Below are 7,672 nucleotides of genomic sequence, written 5' to 3' on the forward strand. Positions count from 1 at the left end.
TGACTTTATTGTCTTCGAACGAACAAAAATAACCTGATTTGTCCAAACGAGAAATAGAAACCAATTTTCGTCTAAATGACGGTACATAAAATGTCTCTAATAAATCCAAGTTAAATCCACTCGTGGAACATAATCTAAAGGTTCCTATAGCTTTGACTGCAACTATATTGTCGTTTGCCACATAGATGTATCTTTCAACATCACTTGGCGATCGGCTCCACAGGCAACCCTACATAATAACAACATGAGTAGTAGTAACAGAATCTACCCACCAAGTATCAATAGGTGCATAACTTAAACTAGCCTCAGAACAAACGAAAGTAAGAATTATACCCTTCTTTACACGCCAAGTGGCATATTTGGTACAATCCTTCTTCATGTGTCCCACCTTCTTACAGAAGAAACATGTTGAAACTTGATAATGTTTCTTAGCCTTTTTCTGCTGAGAAGGCACATCCGCAGTAGTATCACGCTTTCTTTTATATTGAGAAGATGAAGCCATATGAGCACTTTCAGTCTTATCTTGTTGTAGCCTCTCTTCTTCTTGCACACAGTGAGATATAAGCTCATTTAAGGACCAAGTATCCTTCAGAGTGTTATAACTCACTTTGAATTGCCCAAAGTGTGCAGGAAGGAAAATCAAAATAAAATATCAGACAACTCTAACTTTAGTGCTTTCAATTTTGAAGCAAGATGAGACATTTCCATAATGTACTCCCTTATGTTCCCTTTACCTTTATACCTCATGGAGACAAGTTTGCTCAAAAGGCTACTTGCCTTTGCCTTTTCATTCTTAGTAAAGAATTTTTCAACATCTTTTAGGAACTGTTTAGCATCTTTATCCTCAGTAATTGAGCCCCGAAACGCCTCAGGAATTGAGTGTTTCATGATCATAATGCTTATTCGATTGGATCTCTCCCACTTCTCTATTTTAACCTCATTGAGATTTTCCGGAGTGGAAGTGAGTTTCTCCTCTCGAAGAGCTATATCTAGATCCATACAACCGATGACAATCTCCACGGTATCCTTCCAAACTTTAAAGTTTGAACCATTCAGCATAGAAATACTGCTAGTTTGTGCATAAACATTGGTAACTAAAGCCATAGTTTCTGGATTAGAACAAAAAGAACATGCAGTAAACATTAGTTAAATAATGGAAAAAAAAACCATATTGAGATATCTAGAACAACATTAATTTTCAATCTTTGGATAGAAAAATTAACTGTAAGTGATACTCTCATTGCAGTAATCAAATATTGTCAAAATTCCTGTCACACATTAAGCCTTTCTTTGGACCGACTTAATGCGCACATGGAAACTTAAACTTCGCAACCTATTTATTACCGCATATATTTTCTATTAATCGGCCAAACAATAACCTTCCTTTGGGCCGATTATTGACTGCATAATTAATAGAAAATAAACAAAAGTGTGCAATGCTTATTATTTGGCCAAACAATAAACTTCCTTTGGGCCGATTATTGTTCGCATAAATAATAAGTATTACTTTATTCTTAATCAGTTACCCAAATATTTATTTACCATTAATATGTGTATGTAATTCAGCCAAATATAGGCCTTCTTTTGGGCTGACCAATATTCGCATGAATTACATATCACCATATTCCTAATGTTTTAGATAAATCAATTTTCACAAAAGAGGCTACTTAGGCAGCATAATGTTCAATCAATTTATTCTAAAACTAAATCTTTATAAAATAGGTGGGTATAATAATCCAAATTATTACTAGTGTCCTTATGTAACAATTAAATAATATTTTTTTATTATTCAAATATTATTAATATATATACATAACTTGGCCAAATATAAATCTTCCTTTGGATAAATCAATATTCGCATAAGTGACATATACATAGTAATCCTTATATCCCAAACATAATTAAATTCAAAACAATTATAATAATACTCCATATTAATGTTTCAGAATAAATCAATTATTAATATATCAAATTAAAATTTTGATACAGCGATATGTATATATATTTTAAAACCAAATGCGTTATAAGCAACAACTTATATGAATGACGATGAGCGACAATACACATATATATTGCTTGATCATGTGTTAAGAATGCAATACATTTACATGTATGAAATATATTACTGGATGATCAAATAAATATATATATATAGTCTGTATACTCGTTAAAACAAATAATAAATTCACCGGATCCATAAAATTAAATTCGATCCAAAGTCTAAACAGAGAGTAACAACGCAAACATATTTCATTCAGTGAAATAAAAAAAATTTAATATTCTCAATGACTCAATTATGGATGGCTCTAATACCACTTGTTAGAATAAATTAATTTCAATAGCTCAGATTATTCATATTGAATCACAAAAAATATAACATAATGCAGAAGCGTATCTTTACTCATAAGAGTTAGAAATTGATGGAAGAATTTGGATCTTGTGATTCTTTCGATCTTCCTCAACCAAAGCCTTCTATATTCCTAGGTGGTTGAACAACTCTTTTGATGGGGAAAGAGCAACAAAGGCGGTTTTGGTATATTGGGGACCGAAACCCTGTAGGCCTATTTATATTTGAGCATGGCACCCATTAAACCTTTAAACTTAAATAAAATAGTATCTAAAGCCCAAAAGATAATATATCTAAAATCCAAAAAAATAATTATCTAAGGAACAAAAGATAATATCTAATTTTATTATCATTTAATTCAAAATCAAATGTAATAATGATTTATTCAATTTAGCATTTATAACAATAAATGAGATTATCATTATATAAGTCATTTAATTTGAAATAGCATAATTTATAATTACAATTAATATATGTATTGCCCACAAACAAATTAAGAAATTAAAATAATTTCTTAACACATAATGGACCCCACCTATGAATGAAAAAAAGAGATAAAAAAAATAGGACACCACTCCAAATAAATATGCTAATTACAGTTGGTTGGCTCCTTAAAACTGAAAGGGGCCTTAACCCTTTTGTGATAAACACAAGCACTAACAACACCACCACTGAAAACACCATTATGAAAAGCCTCATCAAAAAAAAAAAAGAAGAAAAAAAAAAAGAAGTGTTGGCACTTCCAAGTTCCGACCCATATATTTTATCTCTTATGAGTTCAAAACTTCATATTTGGATATACAATACTTCTAAAGTTTTGGGATTGAAGGATTATTGCAATTGTACAAATTATTATATTGTATAATCTCTGTTAATTTTCTTGAGAGAACGCAAGAGACACGCACACGCACATATATCGGATTTGAAGATGTGGCGCGTGGTTGATGCGGTGAGAAGGAATCTTCAGAACATGAAGAAGAGCTCTAGGGTGGCCGATGAGAGCATGTTAGACAGAGGAGGAGATCAGAAGAAGGAAGAGAACATGGTTGGAGCATTGTTTGTTACATTCTTCAAGCTCCAATGTCAATTCTCTCTTGTGTCTCTCATCCTCATGTTAATAATGGCTCTCATCATTCTGGGGATTGGGCCTCTGCTGAGATCGCACACATTTCTGAGATGAATCAGCTTATGGTAAATGATAGCATGCGATATGCAATTTTGATGTAAGAAAATTTGTGAATAATCACTCATAGCTATAGATAGGGTTTTAAATTGAGTTTGTGATGACTCTCTCTCTCTCTCTCTCTCTCTCTCTCTCTCTCTCTCTCTCTCTCTCTCTCTCTCTCTCTCTCTCTCTCTCTATATATATATATATATATATATATATATAACTACCGGTTTAAATTGAGTTTGTGATGATAAATTTATAAAAATTATAGGTAAATAATTTCTAATTAATTAACTTTAAAATTTAAATAATTATTAATTAATAATAATTAATTAGTATGAAATATAGTTTAAAAATATTTGTTGATTTGTTGACTCTTGTTAATTAGCTAGCGGAATTGATAAATTTATATACAGTTGTGTAGTGATTATTGCTATTGCTAATATATGTCCCTGTAATTGTTTGCGTTTTTTTATACGAATTCTTTTATGTATGTGTTAAATTGTTAGCTAGTTTTTTTTTTTTCCGACTATTTTTTTGCTATGTTATAGTTGTTAGTTACCACAACAATTTTGCGGATCCAATAATTGGGTGTAGTATATATATATTGTAAAATAAAGGAAATTAAATAATTCTCATCACCTCTATGTTAAGATTAGCTAGCCGAATGACAACAATAATAAAATATGTTTTTTATTTTTTCCTTTCTTTATCTTTTAGTCTTTTATATCTTTTTTTTTTTGTTTTAAATGGTAAACTTTTTTAAAATTAATATTCTTTATAATTTTTATCTGTTGGTTTGTTCATGTTGGCCTGAACAAAGACTAGATCAGAATAATATAGCTTCTTGTTTTACAGATATAAAAGATTTAATGATTTTAATTTAAAAATACATCCATGAATTTTTAAATTCTTGCAAAATCTAATTTAAGAACTTTACGCATATATAACAAACTAAAACTACAAGAAAAGTAAAATTAAAATGATGGTAGTACTATTTTTTCTTTTTTAAGGGTATAGCTGTATATACTTAAGTTAGAGATGTTGATTAGCTTTGTAATATGAATTATGAAGTGCAATTCTTTAGTAAGTTTAGATTGCACTAAATTGTTAGCATACGACAAAGAATGTTAACATTTAGAGTTCAAGCAATTTACTATAGAAATAATTGTTGTATAAAAATACAAAACTGTTATTTAACTTGTAATTCTTGATTTTCCTCTATTATACATTTAGGGTACATTTCATTTGATTTTTCATTTTCTATTTTTATTTTTAACATTTTTTTTAGCATTTTATAAAAAAATATGAAAATAATAATTTTATATTTTTTACCTCTTATCTTTTTTATAAAATTTTAAAGTTAAAAAAATACTAAAAATAAATCTGTTATCTATTATATATCTCTAATTTTACAACCAAAATATGCCACATTTTATTTTTTCATTACAATTGGAATTAAATCTTTTTCTGCAAAATTAAAAAATTTTTCTTTTCTCTTTACTAATTTTATAACCAAAATGTGCCACATGTCACTCTCTCATTGTAATTAAAATTAAATCTTTCCTTCCAAAATTAAAGAATAATTTTTCCCTCCTCCTTACTAATTTTACAACCAAAATGTGTCACATGTCATTCCTTCGTTACAATTGAAATCAAATATTTCCTTCCAAAATTAAAGAGTTCTCCCATCCTCCTTCTTTCTTTCTCAATTTCTCTCATTTCTTCAACCACTCTATCTATTTTATATCTCATTATCAATATCAATGACTAATTACTAGTTTGACAATCAAAATATGCAACATGACATTCTTTAATTGCATTAAAATTAAAATTGAAATATTAAAATTGAAATTGAAATATACCTATATTATGTACATATATTATTATCTAATTTAATAATCAAATGTGTCACATGACACTCTCTTATTAAAATTGAGAGAAAATATATTTTTTTAAATTAATAAACTCTCTTCCTAAATTCTCTCATCTACCTCTCTCCATTTTCTATTTCTCTTTACTTTTTTTACTCTATATATAATTTATATTATATATTGGTAATTTGACAAATCAAAATATGTCATCCGATATTTTTTTATAATTAAAATAAAATTTTTTATTCCAAAATTAACAAATTCTCACTCTCACTCTCATTCCTCATCTTTATTTTTCTCTCTTTCCTCTCATTCTCTATTTTTTCTATCTTTTTCTTCTACTGAAAATAAAATTAACAAATTAATATAATTTAAATAAAAAATATTATTATTATTATATACATAGTTTTTAGTTTTTTATATAGTTTTAAATTTTCACCGCTTATCTTTCTAATCTATATTTTTATTTCTCTTCTTTCAAATATTTATACATATAATTTGGAGAGAATACTAATGTTATAATTAAAAGTTAGAATCAAGATTCAATTGTTTTAAGAAAAATTAATTTTGAGTTAATTTTATAACTATCAGTATAATTTTTTTATGTTAATATTTAATTATATTTTTATATACATAGAGAGAAAAATATTATTTTTAAATAGCAAGTATAAAAATTAATTATTTCTATTTGTACAACATATTTAACACCTAATTAAATGTAAAATTATACACGTTAAATTGTTTAAAATTTTAAATAAAAAATATTAAAATTAATTATTAATAAAAATTAGACTTTTTCATATAAAAATAATAACTAAAAATCTTATTATTTGAATTTTTATCTATAGATACCTTAGTCTTCTTAGTTAGAAACTTTTGTCAACCTACGATTTTTGTTGTAAAAATAGTTTAATTTAATAAATTTTTTGTGCCATGTATAATTTATACTGTTAGAACAAAATGGACCGTAAATTCAAAAAATTTATATTCCTGCAATGTTATTACGAATAAAAATACTAGTACAAACTAAATGCACCTTGATATTTTCAATTGGGTAAAATATTAAATTGGTCCCCTACGTTTGGGCGTAATCCTCTTTTAGTCCTTAAGGTTTAAATTGTTCTATTTGAATCCAAAAAAATTTCATTTAGCTTCAATGTAGTCCCACTGTGAGGACAAAGTTAAATAATTAATTAATAGAATGTCCTACATGACAGTAGTACAAGAACAAGGTATACAATCTGGAGAATAAGTACAAGCTCCAAAGGCACAAAATCAACCGTGATGCATCAATACATTTATTTATCATTCTCCTTATTTTTATAAAAAAATATTTCATTTAAATTGTAAGAAAAATAATAAATAAATGTATTGATGCATCACGATTGATTTTGTGTCTCTGGAGCTTGTACTTTCTCTTCAGATTGTCGACCTTGTTCTTGTACTGCTATCATGTAGGACATTCCATTAATTATTTAACTTTGACCTCATGGTGGGACTATATTGAAGCTAAATAAAATTTTTTTAGATTTAAATAGGACACTTTAAACTTTAAGGACCAAAATAGGATTACACCCAAACGTACACCACAAAAAAACTTGGTAATTACGACAGTTTTTTAAGGTTATTATAGCAGTTTGAACCGTCATTATTACCTTGAATAGCGCTCAACAAAAACCGCCATAATTTGAAGTGCCCTTTAGTTATTACGCTAGTTTTCAGAAAATTGTCACAATTACCTGGTTAAAATGGCCATTTTTGAGTTAGGTTAAAATGGCGGTTAAAACCGTCGTAATTTCCAAATAAAACATCACTTTTTGGTTGGTTAAAATGGTGGTTTGAAACCACCATTATTTCCAAATAAAACGACATTTTTTTGCATGGTTAAAATGGCGGTTCAAATCGCCGTTATTTTTAAATAAAACGATTTTGGTAGGTTAAAATAGCATTTTTTGTTGTTTAAAACGGCAGTATTTATTGTTTAAAAATAGTAGTTTAAAATCGCCGTTTTTACCGAATTAAAATGGCAGTTACAAGCCACCGTTTTTACCGGATAAAAGTGACATTTTTATCGTTTAAAAAGACAGTTTTAATCGTCATTTTTACTATGTTAAATAAACAATTTTTTGTTTAAAATTTTACAATAACAAGAAATCATAACCCATAAACAAACTATTACGTAACTCATAAATAAAGTATTAAACATAACATATAATATTTTAGCATTGAAATCAAAAGTAATAACTCCTATACAAATAAAGTATCAAACATAATATAATTTTT

General features: G+C 27.5%; 1 pseudogene; it reads left to right on the forward strand.

Moving 5' to 3' along the window:
- The first annotated feature begins 2,960 nt into the window (after positions 1-2,960).
- Positions 2,961-3,631, forward strand: LOC148567867 (uncharacterized; annotated as a pseudogene).
- Positions 3,632-7,672: the final 4,041 nt, after the last annotated feature.

This window comes from Arachis ipaensis, chromosome B4 (genome assembly GCF_059453495.1).
Source record: "Arachis ipaensis isolate K30076 ecotype BB chromosome B4, ASM5945349v1, whole genome shotgun sequence".
Taxonomy (NCBI): domain Eukaryota; kingdom Viridiplantae; phylum Streptophyta; class Magnoliopsida; order Fabales; family Fabaceae; genus Arachis; species Arachis ipaensis.